Source organism: Hippopotamus amphibius, chromosome 1 (genome assembly GCF_030028045.1).
Source record: "Hippopotamus amphibius kiboko isolate mHipAmp2 chromosome 1, mHipAmp2.hap2, whole genome shotgun sequence".
Classification (NCBI taxonomy): Eukaryota; Metazoa; Chordata; class Mammalia; order Artiodactyla; family Hippopotamidae; genus Hippopotamus; species Hippopotamus amphibius.
In genome coordinates this window covers 183,397,281-183,417,005 of record NC_080186.1, presented here as the reverse complement: position 1 = coordinate 183,417,005, position 19,725 = coordinate 183,397,281, and positions in this window count along the sequence as shown.

Sequence of the window (19,725 nt, the reverse complement as noted above, 5' to 3'; positions counted from 1 at the left end):
CCCACCTCCCTAGCAGATCTGCCTGGTCTCTGAAATCTCGTTCTTCCACCTGGGCCCTTCCTGGTTTCAACCACATCCAATTTCCGATATTACCTAAGACGATACTTTACTGTGAATTGATACAAAGAGTGTGGTGACCTGACGGTGGAGGTGAGCTCATAACAGGGAGGGCACAGCTCTCCGCACAACGCATAGTAGTCAAACCATCAGCAATTGTTTTCCAGTATTAGCGATGTAGGGGTCCATGTTGAGGAGCTGTGAATTATGCCCCCTCCTTTTCTAGAGTAACTAACATAAATGCTCCTGCAAGACTCTTCTTCTGGTTTGCTGGTAAACCCCGATCAGAACACCATTTATCAAGAGACCTCCAAGCACCGGATTTTGTGTTTTAATTTCATGAGTGGCATTCAGCATTAATGCTAAAAAAAATGCAATTTTGCCAACAATAAGCAACATAAATGTGAAGGACTCTCTCTTTACAGAGAATAACATCTGTGATGATGGAGAAAGGTCAAGGGAAAAGAGCTTCGGCTGCAGTCTTGCAGAGATGAAAGCGAATCCGGGAGAGGAGCAGACCTTGAGATTCAGCGCTCTTGAAAGGCAGCATTATCTTTTCGCTCCAGTCAGTTTAAAGTCCTCACAGTATGTTTCAGGGACAGGGACACTAATGAATCCAGGGAAGCAAGTCACAAAAACCCCAAGCGGAACCGAGGCGGCCCTTTGTCCGGGTCCCACGGTCTCCCTGTCCCCAGCCAGTACGGCATCCAGCTGACCTTGGGTGTCCTTCTGCTTGGATCCCTGCCGGCACATTAGAAGAAGTAAAAAAAAAGCCAGAGAAGCTGGAGCACAAAGTCAAACGAAAAAGAGGTGGAAAACGGCACTGGAGAGGTGACGTGGAGCCAGGTGGCACAAGACCACTGGAGGGGAAGGTCAAGATTACTGAAGACTTGGATTCTACAAGTAACTGTGCTGCTCAAGAGACAGAGGAAAGGAGGCCACACAAAACCTGTATGAAGATACCACTTTGTCAGATTCATTACAAGTTAAAAAAATAAGACGACAAAAGAAGGGCAGAGACTTTTTCAATCCCCTAAGAAAAGTGGTAGAGCTTCACCTGAGGCTCATAGAACTTAACTTTTATTTTGAACCAGAGTTACTCCTTTTTACTCTCCGTTTAGAAAGCAGCTCATTCAGAGAGAGAAGCTTCAAACATTCCTGATTCAGAGTGTGTTTCATGAACCTTGCTCATGATGAGACGCACACACTGCAGCTCACCCCCTTTCTTCAGTGAAGGGATTATCCAGCTGGGAGGGCTTTCTGGGCCTCTCGGCAGCCCTGCCCTCAGCCACATGGCTGAGCCCTTATCTGACTTCTCACAGCAATGGGCTACCAAACCTGGGCAAAGTTAGTCCAGGAGACCTGCCTGGCTACGTTCTGAGGGGCTCTGCTGGGAAAGTGAGTGCACCCGTCCACCCTGATGCTTTCCCTGCCACTCAGCCAACAATCCAGAATCCCGTGATGGTGGGATTCAGAGGGGGCACCCTGCAAAGTAAACGTGGCACTGCACGCCAGGGGTTTAAGGGCAATCAGGTAGTGGGTCAGAAAGAAATGTGCATGCTTCCCCACACTCTGAGCTTGACTGGGGCTCCGTGGCCCAGAGGAAATAAATGTAGGAGAAACCATACCCTTTCTTGACCTGACAATGGGGAAATAGAAGAAGATGACAGGTAAGAGAGCAGCAGCTGCTGAAGGGTGCCAGTGCAAACTGTGGGTGGAGTGGATAGTTTAAAACAAAACTTGAAAAAAAAAAAAAGGAAAAGTAGTCAGCTTAGCCTGAGCAAGGCTCTGAGCGCCAACTTGATCTTGTTGCGTGCGCACAGGGGCATCGAGGGTCAGCCTCTAGAGCACCATATTGATACCATAACCTCTGTTTTTTGAGCATCACCGGTATGCCAAGCACTGTTTAAAATGCTTTATCTGCAGGCTGTCATATATGTCTTACAATAACCCCACAAGACTGGTACTTTCATTACACCCATATCACAACTGAGGAGAAGGAGGCTCAGAAAGGTCACATCAATTGCTCCAGGCCACACAGCTAGAAAGCACAGAACTTCAACCCCAGGACTGCCCGCCCCCAACAAGGCAGCACCTTGTTCATCCCTGCAGCCGGGCCACCACGGCAGAATGTCAGCAAACCACAGGGAACCGAAATGCCGCAACTCCAGCTGCCTTCAGCTCACATCACAAGAGCCCCTGGTGAGTTTACAACGCCCACCTGCTGATTGGGACAATAAATGGTGGGGGGGGGGGAGTGACACAAGGCCCCCTCTGTTCCAAGAGTGAGTAGTCCTAGGCCAAGTGGAGCAGAAGGACAGGCCCCCAGTGTGGCGCCAGCTTCCAGCTGTCACATCCACAGAGATGGGGCTCCTGAAGGCCAGGGCAGAAGCTGTGACACTGTGAAGGGAGAAGTAAGAGTCCTTCTATGAGGAGTCCTACCCTCCATTGCAGGATGGTGTTAAACAAGCACATAAAGCCAGCTGAGCTGACAAGGGACAGGCCACAGGGGGCCACAACTCCAGCCACCACCTCTCAGAGCCAGAGCTCTGAGGAGATGCACCCTTGGGGAGCACAGAAGGGGCCCTGAAAGGCCAAGGAGACGCAGTGCTGGCAGCAGAGGCCTCAGCCTAGGAGATGCCCCATAGATGCCCAGTGAAGACATGAACAAGGTAAGGGATTCAGAGGTGCCAACAACTACATGTAAAATAAATAAGCTACAAGGATATATTGTGCCACACAGGGAACACAGCCCATATTTTATAATAACTGCAAATGAACTGTAACCTCTAAAAATAGGGAGTCACTATGTCGTACACCTGAAACTTATATAATATTGTACATCAACTCTACCTCAATTTAAAAAACAAAATCAGTTCTGTTAAAAAAAAAAATTGAACAAGTTGCAAACAAGACCTCCGACTGGATGTGTTCACCTCGAAACACCACGTGAGACGGACTGCTGGAATTCTTCTGGCCTACAGCAGGAACTTGGGACCAAGGTTCTAGACGGGGATGGGGTCTAGAAAATGGCATTTTTAGAAAAGTGAGAGATTTAAAAACAGAGGTGCCTCACTCGCAGGTCATTGAAAGAAACAAGGTAAGAAGTCCCACCTCCAGGTGGCCCCTCCATCGCCTCCCCTCCCCACAAGGTTTCCACACGTGCCTAAGCATAGGGTCACCTGGGGCCCTTGTTTTAAAAATACTAATTCCCGGGCCTCATCTGAGTCTCCAGGAGCTGAGGCATCAAACCCAGCAGGACCCTGTGGGGCTCCTGGGCCAAAAGCCTTCCGGTGTCCCAGGCAGGTTCAAACAGCTGCTGATGAGGCAAGGGAGGGGATGAGCAGATAAGGGAGGAAAAGTCAACAGCCTTGGGGCAGGGTCCTGGCTCCCCCTCAGGGGACACACAAAACAATGTCTTTGAGCTGTTCTGCAGATACTGACACCCCCACCAGGTGAGAGAAGTGAACTGCATGTTGCCCACAAGCACAGAGACCCAGACAGGTGAGAACCAGAAGGCTGATGATGCTGACTCCCAGTGACCTCCCCACCAACCCATCGGAAGATCGTCCACGAGATGACCACGCCCTCTTTGAACCATTACTACACAACTCCTCACTACCCCCTCCAGGTCGGGACATACAGTTTTGAAGGCATTAGCCCACGGCGGCCCCTTTGGCCTGGTAAAGCAATAAAGCTATTTCTACTTCACCCAACACTCTGTCTCTGAGATTTAATTCAGTGTCAGGGTACATAGGCTGGATTCGGCTTCAGCATGTGCCTTTTTCATAAGGACTACAAGTCCTTGTAAGAGCAGACATGTCTGGAAAACACAGTAATAGTCCAGGACCTTCTTTCCATGGCCCTTCTGACATGAGAGCCTCACCAGTGTAACAATTTTGAAAGCCATTTCCTAGCTCAAATGAATGTTTAGTAACTTCAGGTTTAAAAAAATTAAAATACAGTGGGACAGTCGATTTTGAGAGAAGAATAAGAATTAAAGGAAAATGAACCCCTTAGCAATTATTTTCAAAAGCCAGTCTTTGAAGAAAACCGCAAGCACAGCAGAAGCTGAAGGCATCCATCATGCTAATAAGTATACTAATAAAGAAGATTTATTTGGAATTCAAATAAAAGCTAAAGAACAAGCTCACTTGAGACCCGGCTATATTTTTAGAGACTGTGCTTTCTTAGGAACTTTAGACCCGAAATGAGGAAAATCAGTGAATCCTCTAAGTAACTGAGAAAGATCTTAATCACAGCCTGTCTCATGGAAGGCTCTATCATCCAGGCCCTGTGAGATGGTAGATATGAGACTCTCCTCTTTCCGTCTACTGGCTGGCCTGTAGGAGGCTGGGTGAGGGAGTCCCTGAGGAAACAGGGAGACCTAGAGGGCTTCTGTCCTGTCTCCATAACTATGGGAAGACATTCAGGAGTCTTTCTGAAACCTTGAAAATGTTAAAGTATGTGGGCCAAACGACTGGATGCAGAATGTCCTGCTTGAGCAGTGGAGGAGCTAAGGGTGCTGGGCGTGGAGACCATGGGGGCATAGGCTACCATGGAAACAGAATATTGACCCTCTCTAGGGGCGCAGCCCCTTTCTCACTTGCACACCTCATATCACCCTGTTTGGCCCTGGAGGATGGCTGGTTAGCCAGAGAGAGGTAAGGTTCCTCAGGGGAGGAACAACCTAAGACAGGCACAGTCGCAGAGGGGTCAACAGGGGTGGGGCACAGACCCTTAGTCCTTCTGAGAGAGGTCTCCTGCCCTCAGGGCTGCTTTGCTCTCCATGCCCAGCTCAAATCCGCACCCTGCTCAGCTCCACACCTGCTCAAATCGGACCCAGGAGGCAAAGATCATTGCCCCAGTCATGTGAGGCCTTTGATTGTTTATGGGATTAACCTGGGAGTGTTAGCCAAGAACTCAATAAAAGCAACTTGGGATGAATCAGCAAGGCTCTTGATCCTAGAGGTGTTGAGTCCCCCGGTCCCATCTTTCTCTTCAGTCTGTGTCTGTGTTTTCTTCAAGCTTGCGGCACCCGTCACTCACCTCAAGTCGCCGAGCTGGTCTCGGCACATAACTATGTATCCTTGAGCAAGTAATTTAAACTCTCTGGGTCCTGATGTCATCACCTATAAGTTAGGTAATAATGAAAGCTCATTCTCAGGGTCATTATAAGTATGAAATGAAGGAAAGTAGCACAGTATCTGCACATAGTCAAAGCTTGGTAAGTATTAGCCAGTTTCATTACTATTTTTATTGTGAACTCTCAGTGTTAGCTTTTTAATTAGCACTGGCCTCGTGTGGTCACCCACTGCTAAAATATTTTCTATTCCTGGCTTCCAAATTTGCTGTATACCTGACATATGAATTTTTACCCAGAGCTAGTAGCATCATCCACATCAGTGTCACAGCTTTTTAAAAAATCTCTCTCCAGGCAATAAGTTGCTCTGAGTTGCCCCATGATAAATAAGTGCTCCTAAAGGGGAATGGACTGGATTTTCCCATATTTAACTATGCTGAAGAGTCAGATCTTATAGATATACGCATATTTCCTGCGATGGGATTCCCTTATTCACCATTCAGCCAAGTCTTACTTTTCCTTTAAAGCCTCCTATGTGAGGTGTCTCTTCCCAATAAACCTAACCTGTGATGGGGTCGCACTTCACTGATGACCTAAATTCAGCGTTGATTGATTCATTCATTCACTCAACAAAGATTTACCAAATACTATCTGCAACATCGCTTTTGTCTGTATCTTTCACCTGGCACTCTCTTGTGATTAATAATAATTATTATTATTGTATTATATTATTCCCTCTCCACACTAAATTGTAACTCCCTCAACCATCAGAGACCATGCCGAGTTCCTCCCTCAATCCCTAGTGCCCAGCAAGTGCTTTCCATACAGCAGACTTGCAGGAAAAATTTTCTCGTTGACCATGATCCAGATCCTTATGCGTGTGGGACAGTTTCCCTCGCCGTAGAGAAGATACGCTGCTCAACCAGCTTGCTTGGGCTTGCTAGCAAGGTATATGACCTCAAGGCAAGTCACTGCGTCTCTGAGATCCCCTCAAGCCTTAAGACTTGATGCAACTTAGATCTATGTACTTATAAAGCTTAGTTACTTGATCCTGGGCCTCAGAATTTCCACTAAGAATGCTTCTCTCTGGGTATCCCAACATAGAGGAAAGCCAAGGGACAAAGAGATCTGTATATCCTCAGAGAATGGTTTCTGTATTTTCCCAGTGAAGTCACGTATTCTGTTTTGTTTTATTCAAAAACATTCTACTGATAATCTTATCCACCTCCCATCTCACCCTTTATCCTCTCCCTCCCCTCAGGAAAAGACAAATAAAAACATATTAAGACCAAGTTGACTCCAATCAGCACCACTTTCAGCATTCCCTGAAGAACAATGAACTCAGTAGTTGGCCAGCTAGCAAAGATAAGAAAACTATAAAAGTAAAAAGACCAATATCTGTCCTGAAGCAGACTGAAAATTCCCTGCCGGTCTGATTTGTTTCATTTTTCATCCAGATGATTTGGCATCATTGTGAGAAATAAATCCATTTGTCTGATTACCAAAGAAAGGATGTGGAACCCCAGAGTACAGCAAAGCGAGACTTTAATAACAGTCTTGCAAGAATGGATGTCTGCCGGACAGGCACACACGAGACAATTACGGCAAACCTTTTATCCCCTAGTCCACAAATCCCTCCCCTGGTTTCTCATTGGCTGAGTACTACAGGGTTCACCCGCTTTCCCGAATGTTGCCTACCAATGAGGTTACAATATGTACTTTGTTACTATTTGATTGGAGGGCTTAGACTTCCTCCATGATGATGTGACAGTTACCACGCCTCCCTTTGTTCCGTTACTTTTGGCATGAACTTTTTGCCGGTTACTTTCTGGTATGAGCCTTTGGTCACGTCCACAAACTTTAGTCCATTCTTTGGAAATGAATCATCAGACATCTGTTATCTCTCACATCGTGGAGACACAAGTCTTTACTCTGTTTATATTTTCTGCCTTCAAAGGCAATTCATAAAAAATAAAATAAAAAAATTTTAAAGCGTAAGTCTTGGGTGATGGGAGTTTCATTAAGACATACTTGTTACTTAGATTTGGCATTGTAAATTCTATGAGTCTGATATTTGACTTCTTTCATCAATGTTCCTAGACCTCTAAAACATAGAAGTTCATCCATAGTTTCTTCCTCACTCACAGATATCTTCAGTGATGTTCTAAGTTGGTGAATAAATTACTACAGAAGTGGTCTGAATTGCACAGCCTCATTAAAGACCATGGTGAGTCTCTCTGGAGCCACTGGTCTTCACACTACTCTATAAGGGCACACTGTACCCATCGCCCTGCTCACAGCCCTGTCCTTGGAAACTGCTGGTCCTGAGGCAGAGAGAACAGGGTGTGGGTGGATTTCTACAAGGTCATCACCATGGCTAGACAAGCAAAGTACAGGTTGTGCTCAAGGTGGGTGAAAAGCATCTTTGGACTCCAAGTACAGCACACTTCACTTTCATAAAATATTACTGGGATGTTCTCAGACAACCAGTGATGCATTTGATTCCCGCCCTAAGCTGCCCAAAAAGGCAATGATGAGAAAGTCTGGCCATTAGCTTGGGTACAGAAAATTCAAGAAAATCACAGGAAGTTTATGTTCCTCAACTTGCTGGCTATTTCATGTTCAAATGGAACATGAGATTCTGTTTCTATTTCTATTCAAAGAAATTAAGCTACAGACTCCAGTTCCTGTGTCTGGAGCCATCTTATTGCTTCATAGCCTCTTCTTGCTTCTCCTGGTTGAAAGTCTTGTTGTGGGGGTGGATGGGACCAAAAGACCTACTACTCTCCTCGTAGAAATAACTTCACAGAAAATACAATAAGAGCTCTTGGTCATTTTTTTAAAACCTAAATGAGCACTTGATGCTGGGAATAGAAAAACTATTTTTACTGTTCTATCCCAATTAATGTACTCTTGTCTTGCCTGGTAGTGAAATTTGCAATGTGATTGTAAAGCCATGAACTAGATACAATGTCTCTAAATTTAATAACTGGGCTCTGCAAGCAAAAATAGTAGGGAAAAAATAACAAAAATCAATAAAAAACAATTGCCTACAGCTGGAGTCTGATCTTTTCACCCATCCTCTCTAGCTGGGAACAATACTGGGTAGACGGGCATTTTACATACCATTTGGCAAATTCATTCTAACAGAACCCACACAGCCCCCAGACCAAAAATTAGTTCATTCATTTAGTAAAAGGAAGCATACAGCTCTCAAAAGTTTGAAGTCATTTGAAACTTTTTCATTCCCCATTTAAATATTAAGCCCAGTTGCCTTAGGGAGTGAAGACATACTAGGTTGAAAGAAACAAAATTCATTTCCCTGCTGCTCTTCAGTAACATCCTCCTGTCTCCCTTCTTTTTTCCTGACATAATTTCCTCGCTGAAACTTCAGTTTGCTATTTTCATGAATGGACCCAGAGTCCCCTAGAACAGAGTGAATGTTCCCGAAGATAGAGGAGTAAATGCGGCCTTGGGAAAGTAGACAGCCACAACTCAATTCTGCAGGCAATTCTCCTTTACCTAACTTCATTCCTTACCTTACAGACACAGATGGGTGGCACAAGAAGAACATAGCTAAAAGACATTTGAATCCAAATAAAAGAAACTCATGACTATTCAGAATCATCCAGGGTTCAGTATCGCTTTCCTGACCCTCCTTTCTTAGTAGCAAATAAATTCTGTCAAAGGAAGTGAGATTTTGCCAGTCCTCTCTGGGAGAAAAGAGATAGTTATACTTTTCCAGTGAGGAAATACTAATGTTAAATATAGATACATTTATATAGATTTTACATCTATATAAATATAGATATAAAATACATTTACATACAAATATTTAATATTTTATAAACATTTTATAAAATATAAATGTATGTTTATATATAATTTATACATATTTTATATATTTCATGTAAAATATGTTTATATATTGTATATAATATTTAAAATATTTTATAACTATATAGTATACATAAATATATAGATAGATACAGAAAAATACAGATAGGTAGATATGGATAGATAGATCTGGATAGATAGATCTAGATATATAGAGATAGATTGATAGATCAACAGGTAGGTTGATGATTGATTGATTGATCGATTGATAGGTAGATACATACAGAGATCAATTAATCATCATTCCTAGGACATCAGTACGGAATTGGAAAACAGTACTGCAGGTTTGTACACAAATGTGGGAACATATGAAGCCAAACCTAAATAACACTAAGCTGCTTCCTAGAGGTTTTCAGGGGGAAATATTTTTCTTCTCAACTATCATCAGGTGGAGAACACTTGAAGTCAAACCAAATAGCACTGAGCTGCTTCCCAGAGGTTTTCATGGAAAAATATTTTTCTTCTCAAATATTATCAGATGGAAAAGCCAACGACTATGCAAGGAAGATCACAGTCGGTTACAACCACCCACTTTACCATCAACAGGCTTTGTTGTCCTCACTGCACTGTTTTGGCACTCCATAGTGTTGGAGGAGAAAGCAGATCCAAAACAAAGACCACCTATTGCAACTGGTACTTTCCCTCCTTTGTCTCTCTAGAAAGAAAGAAGATCAAAGCAAACCGACTTCCCCATCATAACCTGGGATTTCTCAGGTTCCATTTATGGAGGAGCAGTACTAAGGCGAGAACAGGAGCATGACCTCCATAGTCTGAGATAACTGCCTCCCATCTCTTCCTCTTCCTACTAGTAGGACGGTTTCCTCGTTAGGCAATGTAAGCTGTTGTCTACTTCATTGTACTACTATGAAATGTAAGATTAATGCATGTAGAAGACCTAGCCCACAGTAAACAGTAAATTCTCTATAATACTAGCAATAGTTAGTACCTTTTGATTACAAAGATTCTGTAAATCTTAAACAGAAATGGACTCACAGACTTAGAGAATGAATTTATGGTTACGGGAGGGAGAGGATAGTTAGGGAGTTTGGGATTGACATGTACACACTGCTATATTTAAAAAGGATAAACAACGAGGACCTACTATATAGTACAGGGAACTCTGCTCAATGTTATGCGGCAGCCTGGATGGGAGGCGAGACTGGGGAAGAATGGATACATATATATGTATGGCTGAGTTGCTTTGCCGTGTACCTGAAACTATCACAACATTGTTAATCAGCTATACTCCAGTATAAAATAAAAATTTTTTTTAAATGATTCTGTAAATCTTGATATTGTCGTGACAATCAAAAGATTGCTTAAAAAGGTAATGTATCTTGCACCCCTATGTTCATAGAGGCACTGTTTACAATAGCCAAGACATGGAAACAACCTAAATGTCCATCAAGAGATGAATGGATAAAGAAGATGTGGTACGTATATATACAATGGAATATTACTCAGCCATTAAAAAGAATGAAATAATGCCATTTGCAGCAACATGGATGGACCAAGAGATTATCATACTAAGTGAAATAAGTCAGACAAAGACAAATACCATATGATATCACTTATATGTGGAATCTAAAATAGGACAAAAATGAACATATCTATGAGACAGAAACAGACTCACAGACATAGAGAACAGATTGTGGCTGCCAAGGGGATGTATTAGGAGTTTGGGATTAGCAGTATATATAGTAAACTAGTATATATAGAATGGATAAACAACAAGGTCCTACAGTGTAGAGCACAGGGAAGTATATTCAATATCCTGTGATAAATCAAACTGGAAAAGAATACAAAAAAGCTTATGTGTGTGTGTATATATATATATAAATATATTTTTATATATATACACATATAAAAAACTGAGTCTCTTTGCTATACAGCAGAAATTAATACATTGTAAATCAACTATACTTTAATAAAATTAATTTTTTTGAGGTACACCAAGTTCAATCATCTGTATTTATACACATATCCCCATGTTCCCTCCCTCCCTCGACTCCCCCCCACCCTCCCCGTCTCTTTGCTATACAGCAGAAATTAATATATTGTAAATCAACTATACTTTAATAAAATTAATTTTTAAAAAATCATGTATCAGAATTTCCAGGACAACTTCAGTTTCCAATCTTGTATCCTATGGTCATACTACTAAAGTATTGTCTTAGTAACTAGGGTACTCACTGATAGATATTGTAGGTCATTTGTAATGAAAGAAGGAAGGAAGAAAGGAGAAATTAAGAGAATACAGGATCTATTGAATATGGTAGTTTCCAAACTGGGGTGCCTGAACCACTTAGAGATTAATGAGGGCAATCTTTTTGTGTTCCTAAAATCATAATAGAAATCTTATCAACTACATAGTCACAAAGATGCTAAAATATAACCAGCACATTAGGCAAATATAATGAATGCTTTAATGGAAAAGGAAAGGAGAAATGCTTTCATAAATCCAGTTTACCAAAAAATATAGTGATAAAAAGGGTGTTTAGTGACAGAAAACTCAGAAAACTTTAGTCTATCAGTTACTTGCTGCAGAGTTTTTGATCCAAAGACCAAAGGAAATGCCACTCTCATAAATCCTCTCCAAGTTCCTCTTAAAATGGAAATCAGCAATTGCCTTCTTTTTAAACCATAACTAGATGTGAAGTGATATTTTCACAGAACTGGTTCAATAAAATCACCTTGTAACAGTGAATAGGAAATGTAAAAATATGTATTTTAAGTGAGGGTGCTGGCCTCTGTTTTAATACATAATACAGCTTATATGTCTTGAATGGGATGATGGTTCTAACAGTTACTTTTCAGTAACTTTTATCTTTATGCCTCCCTCGAACCATGTACCTTTGTTGTCTGGATTCAGGAAGATTCTGTGGCTGTGGAGTAGAATTAACCTCTATGGGGCAGAACTGGCTAGCAATGGGGTGGAAGGCTCCATCTGCACCCCATTCGTGACTACTGGTTGTAATCAGCAGAGCCTCAACACAGCGCTTGGAAAAGAAGACCACAGGTTCCCCCTAAAGACATCACCTTATACGCTGACCATCATTATCAGCTCTTAATTGAACAGCACCAACAAGCTGGAACACAATAAAATTAGAGGTGGCAGAGTTAAAAACCAGAACGTCTGTATCCCAAGTCAATGAGCTAAGAGCTGGCTGTGACACTCAACATACTTGCACATAGAAGAATTCCAGGGACTTCCCTGGTGGTCCAGCAGTTAAGACTCCACGCTCCCAATGCAGGGGGCAGGGGTTCAATCCCTGGTCAGGAAACTAGGATCCTGCATGCTGCACAGCGTGGCCAAAAAAAAAAAAAAAAAAAAAAAAGAGAGAGAGAGAAAAGAAGAAGAAGAAAGAAAGAAATTCCATCCCCTGAGATAGTCAAACCTCTCCACAGCCTAGGCTTGCCTGTGGGTCTGAGGGGTGATGCTGTCCATCCCAGAAGTAAAGAATTGAGAAGAGGAGTAATGTCCCTCTGCCTTGTGTCTGCCCTGCCCTCCATTATGTGGCTTCCTTATTTCATTTAAAAGTATATCTTGGAGATAGGATTAAGATGGCAGAGTAGGAGGACGTGCGCTCACTCCCTCTTGCAAGAGCACCGGAATTACAACTAACTCCTGAACAATCATCGACAGAAAGACACTGGAACTCACCAAAAAAGACACCCCACATCCAGAGACAAAGGAGAAGCCTCAATGAGATGGTAGGAGGGGCACAATCACATTAAAATCAAATCCCATAAATGCTGGGTGGGTGACTCACAAACTGGAGAACAGTTATATTGCAGAAGTCCACCCGCTAAACTGAGGGTTCTGAGCCCCACACCAGGCTTCCCAACCTGGGAGTCCAGCAACGGGAGGAGGAATCCCCAGAGAATCAGACTCTGAAAGCCAGCGGGATTTGATTGCAGGACCTCCACAGGACTGGGGGAAACAGAGACTCCACTCTTGGAGGGCACACAAAAAAATGTGCTCACCAGGACCCAGGGGGAAGGAGCAGTGACCCCATAGGAGACTGAACCAGACCTACCTGCTGGTGTTGGAGGGTTGCCTGCAGAGTTGGGGGGGGCAGCTGTGGCTCACAAGGAGGCAGGGGCACTGGCAGCAGGGGTTTTGGGAAGTGCTTATTGGTGTAAGCCCTCTCGGAGTCGCCATTAGCCCCACCAAAGAGCCTGTGGGCTCCAGCACTAGGTGGCCTCAGGCCAAACAGCCAACAAAGTGTGAACACAGCTCCACCCATTAGCAGACAAGCAGATTAAAGCTTTACTGAGCTCTGCCCACCCAGCCCTACCATCAGTCCCTCCCATCAGGAAGCACACAGGAGGCTCCTAGATAGCTTCCTCCACAAGAGGGCAGACAGCAGTATCAAGCAGTGTCAGCAGTATTTCATCTTGTGGAACTAAAAACCACAGCCACAGAAAGACAGAGAAAATGAAAAAGCAGAGGACTTTGTACCAGATGAAGGGACAAGATAAAGCCCCAGAAAAACAACTAAATGAAGAGGAGATAGGCACCCTTACAGAAAAAGAATTCAGAATAATGGTAGTGAAGATGATCCAGGACTTTGAAAAAAGACTGGATGCAAAGATTGAAAAGTTTACCAAAGACCTAGAAGAATTAAAGAGCAGACAAACGGAGATATGCAACACAATAACTGAAATGAAAAATACACTAGAAGGAACCAACAGCAGATTAACTGAGGCAGAAGGGCGCATAAGTGACCTGGAAGACAGAATGGTGATCATCACTGATGTGGAAAAGAATAAAGAAAAAAGAATGAAAAGAACTGAAGACAGCCTAAGAGACCTCTGGGACAATGTTAAATGCACCAACATTCACATTATAGGGGTCCCAGAAGGAGACAAGAGAGAGAAAGGACCCAAGAAAATACTGGAAGAGATTATAGTTGAAAACTTCCCTAACATGGGAAAGGAAATAGCTACCCAAGTGCAGGAAGTGCAGAGAGTCCCAGGCAGGATAAACCCAAGGAGAAACATGCCAAGACATATAGTAGTCAAACTGACAAAAATGAAAGACAGAGAAATATTATTAAAAGCAACAAGGGAAAAACGACAAATAACATACAAGGGAACTCCCATCAGGTTAACAGCTGATTTCTCAGCAGAAAATCTGCAAGCCAGAAGGGAGTGGCATGATATATTTCAAGTGATGAAAGGGAAGAACCTACAACCAAGAATCCTCTACTCAGCAAGGATCTCATTCAGATTCGAGGGAGAAATCAAAAGCTTTACAGACAAGCAACAGCTAAGAGAATTCAGCACCACCAAACCAGCCCTACAACAAATGCTAAAGGAACTTCTCTAAGCGGGAAACATAAGAGAAGAAAAGGACCTACAAAAATAAAAACAATTAAGAAAATGGTACTAGGAACATACATATTGATAATTACCTTGAATGTAAATGGACTAAATGCACCAACCAGAAGACACAGACTGGCTGAATGGATACAAAAACAAGACCCATATATATGCTGTCTCCAAGAGACCCACTTCAGACCTCGGGACACACACTTCAGATGGAAAGTGAGGGGATGGAAAAAGATATTCCATGCAAATGAAAATCAAAAGAAAGCTGGACTAGCAATACTCATATCAGATAAAATAGACTTTAAAATGAAAAATGTTACAAGAGACAAGAAAGGACACTACATAAAGATCAAGGGATCCATCCAAGAAGAGGAAATAACAATTATAAATATATATGCACCCAATATAGGAGCACCTCAATACATAAGGCAAATGCTAACAACTGTGAAAGAGGAAAGGCAAGGCAGAAATAGAGACACAGATGTAGAGAACAAACACATGGACACCAAGTGGGGAAAACGGGGAGGGTTGGGGGGGAATGAATTGGGAGATTGGGATACCAAATTGTACACTCTAAATATACGCTCTTTATTGTCTGTTAAAAAAAAAAAAAAGTAGGTACTATTAATGGTGCTCTTTATTTTGTCATGTAAAATCGAATTACTATTTAGTGTTTTATTTCAACCTGAATCCCATTAAGATTGTTAATAGGACAAGTCTGAAAGAAAAGTAAACTCTCCTTCTTTATTTTTTTAAAAAGTCTTAATTTATTCTTTAATTTTGAAGAATAGTTGTGCTGGATATGGAGTTTTTGGCTGAGTCTTTTTCTTTTAGGACTTTGAATATGTCATATCCCTGTATTCTGCCTCTGTGGTTTCTGATAGGGAAGAAGCAACTAATTCTGTTGAGGATTTCTTATACACCATGAGTCACTTTTCTCTTGCTGCTTTCAAGATTCTCTTTGTTTTTCAACTTTTTCATTATAATGGGTCAATACAAATTTGAGTTTCTCCGTCAAAAAAAAAAAAAAGTATATCTTGGAATGCTCTGAACATACTTCTGTATTTTCTTCCTAAATGAAACTAAATATGTCTGAGCTAGAAAATATTGTATTGTTACTATCTGAATAAAAGGACAGAAATTAGAGATGTACCTCCTTACAAGCTCAACAGTGGTTTTTTTCTGCCCACCTTCAAGGTACACTGCTGCGTTGTGCTCACCCATCACAAACAAAGATATCCTGCTCTCTTGAGGAAGATGGGAAGAGGGAAAACACCCTCTTAGGGTAGGACAGATGCTTAGTGCTGTTTTCTCATATTTATTCCCCCTTGTGACCAAAGATTATAAGACACCTCTCTTTTTTATTTTTCCTTTTCATTACGCTTTAAGCCATAAATAATCATACTAAAATATACCATTTATAAAGCACATATTCCATTCCAGGATCAGCAATAAACCCTTTCATTTATCTTTCAACAACCCTTGAGCTGAGTATTATCACCACATCTGGATGATAAGAAGGCAAAACCTCCTAGGACTGCCAGGTGTAACATGCCACACTCCACAGTCCTGGGAGCCGCCAGAGCTGGAATTCAAACCCACATCTCTTTGTCTTCAAAACCTAAGTTTTTACTACCTCACTAGACATGCCTGCCAAGAGGCAGACTGGCAGACCCAGAGTTAACAGGATCACAGGGGCTGCTGCCAGGCACACCCCCAGGCACGTCTTTCCTGCCCAGTCACGCCAGCTGATGAGTCCACACAGCCCTATTCCCCTCTGCCTCCCCTTCCCCGCATGGCTAGCCTGCCATGTCCCACAGGAGTCCTGGCTTTGACTTGGTGAACTGACTCCAATCTCTTTGCTTCTGACGTTGTATCTAGTTCTGGGTCTGGTTTATCCCTAATCCTCACCTCTAATCTGAGTTTAATCAACCCTTCCCAAGTAGTTCTGTCAGTCAGTCTAGAACCCCATCTCATGAACTGGATGCCAGAAACGATCAGCACATGTGAGATAAGAAAGCCTTCCTATTAAAGACTTATGAATGTGTGTGTGTGTGTGTGTGTGTTAGACATAGATACAAACACATTATTTATTTTAAAAAAAAAAAAAAACAGCTAATACTAAGATGACCTTCTAACTAGCCTGAGGATAGACCTCCCAGGAATCTTTTTGCTTCCTTCAGAGAATTCTTCACAGCCCTCACGACTGGAGGAAAAGGCTCTAAACCGACTGCACACAAGCCCCAAGTTCTTGCTGTTTTTCCCAGGCCTAGCTTGCCATCTACTGGCAAGAAGCAGAGCAAGGCTCCAGGAGCAAGGACACAGGAAAAGAATGACAGAAGCAGAAGCAGACAGCTCCCCTCTGCCAAATATTCACGTCCCCAGATCTTCCACGGCCCAGATCTGCCGGACAACCACAGAAAGGCTGGGAACAAGGCCGGCTCTCACTCCCGGGCTGCGGATGACACCGGCGTCTCCCGAGAGAAACACTATCAACCAGTGAGTGCTCTTTATGCCCCTCGTTGGCAGAAAATGTTCTTCCACTGAAGAAGCTCCATTTAAGAAAAAGCATCAGACAGAAGAGGCAAATGTGAACATCCCAGACAAGGTTCCAGAAGGCAGCCCAGCAGGAACTTCATGCTTGTGAGTGTGTGGAGAACGCACGAGCCCACAGTGGCAGGGCCAGCAGACATAGGGGCAAGAAAGCAATTCAGCGCTCTTCCCAGGAACTTCAACTTCTGAGCCCCAACCTGAAGGAATATCAATAACATGCGAGAGCCCAAACTAAACCCTAATGTTAACTCTTTTACTGACCTTCAATGAAAAGATTCTCTGAAAAATAATATCCTTGCCAAACTCAAAAAAAATTAGAAATGTCTATATCAAGCATATCAAAAACATATAATGCAAATCTGGCTTCAAGATCTTTCTCCACTTGGTGGAATCAGGCTTCCTGACTTCAAACTATACTACAAGGCCATAGTGATCAAGACAGTATGGTACTGGCACAAAAATAGAAAGGAAGATCAATGGAATAGAATAGAGAACTCAGAAGTAAGCCCAAACACATATGGGCACCTTATCTTTGACAAAGGAGGCACAAGTATACAATGGAAAAAAGACAGCCTCTTCAATAAGTGGTGCTGGGAAAATTGGACAGCAACATGTCAAAGAATGAAATTAGAACACTTCCTAACACCATACACAAAAATAAACTCAAAATGGATTAAAGACCTACATGGAAGGCCAGACACTATAAAACTCCTCGAGGAAAACATAGGCAGAACACTCTATGACATACATCAAAGCAACATCCTTTTTGACCCACCTCCTAGAATCAGGGAAATAAAATCAAGAATAAATGAATGGGACCTCATGAAACTTAAAAGCTTTTGCACAGCAAAAGAAACCATAAACAAGACTAAAAGGCAACCCTCAGAATGGGAAAAAATAATTGCCTATGAAACAACGGACAAAGGATTAACCTCCAAAATATACAAGCAGCTCATGAAGCTTAATACCAAAAAAGCAAATAACCCAATCCACAAATGGGCAGAAGACCTAAATAGACATTTCTCCAAAGAAGACATACAGATGGCCAACACACACATGAAAAGATGCTCAACATCACTAATCATCAGAGAAATGCAAGTCAAAGCCACAATGAGGTATCACCTCACACCAATCAGAATGGCCATCATCACAAAGTCTGGAAACCACAAATGTTGGAGAGGGTGTGGAGAAAAGGGAACTCTCTTGCACTGTTGGTGGGACTGTAAGTTGGTACAGCCACTATGGAAAACAATTTGGAGGTTCCTTAAAAAACTACACATAGAACTACCATATGATCCAGTAATCCCACTCCTGGGCATATACCCAAAGAAAACCATAATCCCAAAAGAAACTTGTACCATAATGTTTATTGCAGCACTCTTTACAATAGCCAGGACATGGAAGCAACCTAAATGCCCATCAACAAATGAATGGATACAGAAGATGTGGCATATATATACAATGGAATATTACTCAGCTATGAAAAGGGATGAGATGGAGCTATATGTAATGAGGTGGATAGAACTACAATCTGTCATACATAGTGAAGTAAGTCAGAAAGAGAAGGACAAATATTGTATGCTAACTCACATATACGGAATCTGAAAATGGTACTGGTGAACTCAGTGACAAGAATAAGGATGCAGATACAGAGAATGGACTGGAGAACTCGAGGTATGGGAGGGGGAGGGGGGTGAAGGGGAAACTGAGACGAAGCGAGAGAGTAGCACAGACATATATATACTACCAACTGTAAAAGAGTCAGTGGGAAGTTGTTGTATAACAAAGGGAGTCCAGCTTGAGGATGGAAGATGCCTTGGAGGACTGGGGCAGGGAGGGTGGGGGGGCCTCAAGGGGGGGGTCGGGGAAGGGAGGGAGTACGGGGATGTGTGTATGGAAACAGATGATTGAACCTGGTGTACCCCCAAAAAAAATAAAAAAAAAAAAAAAGATCTTTCTCCAGGCCCACACCCTTGCAACACTGTGAACATGTCAGCAACAGCAAGTCCTTCCAAAAATGACTTTCTTTTTCAAGCTTTGATTTTTGTTCCCTAATCTTCTTCACATCCTGAGAAAAGATGAGAATAAGGAAGAAGAAAGATCGGCCAGTCCACCTCATTGCCCTCTGCTCTCACTTGTCAGAAACTGGCTTAATGGGCTTTAAGTAAATTTTAAATGTTGGGGTCTTTTCTCTATTTAAAATGCATGTGAATTTCAGGTTAATTCTGACAGATGGATCACATGTATTCATTTCCTTCCCTCCCAACACTTGACTAAAATGACAGTGACAAAATTAAAAAGATATTACCCACAAAGACAAAGAGAATGAGAGAGGAGGCAGCAGCAAACAAGGAAATTCTGGCACATGTGTGGAGCACTGAGCACTGGTGCACGTTACAGAGCAGTGGTATTTCCACCTAACTGCCCACAGGAAACAGTGCTGCAGAGAAGCACAGCAATTCAGTCTGCAGAATCACTGAGGAGAGCCGTGTGTCTGCAGGCAGCTGGAATCCAAGACAGGTAAAGCAAGAGGTACAGACAAAGGGCTTGGTTGAAAGTCTAGAGACAGAACAGTTAGAAGCCAGTTCGCCCCCACCGACCCCGTCCTCACAGAACCCGGTGAACCTTCCTCACCAACCACCGGGCTCCCTGTCCCACCCACACTGGAGACTGAGATTTATTCTCTGCAGAAATCAAGGCTGAGAGGCTCAAAATCTGGGGGTGCCAAGCACAGCAAAAAGAATCCGATATGGCATTACGCAAAAAAAATGTTCAGCGTGAACTCAGCCTCCCTCTTC